This window comes from Protobothrops mucrosquamatus, unplaced genomic scaffold, assembly GCF_001527695.2.
Source record: "Protobothrops mucrosquamatus isolate PMUCROS unplaced genomic scaffold, P.Mucros_1.0 scaffold3278, whole genome shotgun sequence".
Taxonomy (NCBI): Eukaryota; Metazoa; Chordata; class Lepidosauria; order Squamata; family Viperidae; genus Protobothrops; species Protobothrops mucrosquamatus.
This window is the reverse complement of record NW_015389269.1, coordinates 154520-155269: the sequence shown is the minus strand read 5'-3', so window position 1 is coordinate 155269 and position 750 is coordinate 154520.

Genomic DNA, 750 nt, shown 5'->3' with positions numbered 1-750 from the left:
TCCGACTGCAGAGGCGAGGCTGAGCAAGTTCCTTTCCTTGAATCGGGCGGGGCGCTGCGATCCGCTCGGAGTTGTCCCGCTTCTTCTGCGGAACCTGACTTGGTTTCAGGCACAGGAAGCGTCCCTAATCGCGGCAGGGTCACTGGCCCCGAGAATGCTGGCGACGTTCACCAGTTTGCTCGGCCCTCCGTTATCAAGACATTTTTCTTTTTCTTTTGAGATCCCTGGTCCTGATCCCTGGTCCTTCAGCCTTTCCCTCTCTGACAGCGGTAGTCCTAGTACCTGAATGCGGGGTACATGTGGGAAATCTGACAGCCGCTCTTTGAACTGGATATCCTGGGATCTAAAGCGAGAGGTTCCGTCTCCAAAGACGCTATGCCCAACAGTTATTTTGAGTGTTACGCCAACCCTCGTTTGCAGTAATCCCCGTCATTCACCCCTTCGCTCATCACTTTCGTTTCCTACATTTAAGTTTCGTTCACGAAAAAAAGAAACATCTACGCCCCGAAATTGTCTCCACCCTCTAACTGTTAAGGTAGTCTATGAAAATACTTTTTAGGACCCCCCCAAAAGTATATATTTAGAGTTAGAGAACTTCGATTAGTAAGAATAGTAAGTAAAACGTTATTCTGCACATTTTATTATGTTAAATGTATTCCAGTACATTTACAATAGTTTCCATGAAAGGTGGAAGTTTTTACAACATAAATATCTATTTTGTTTTACTCAGATACAAAATACTCGGTTACT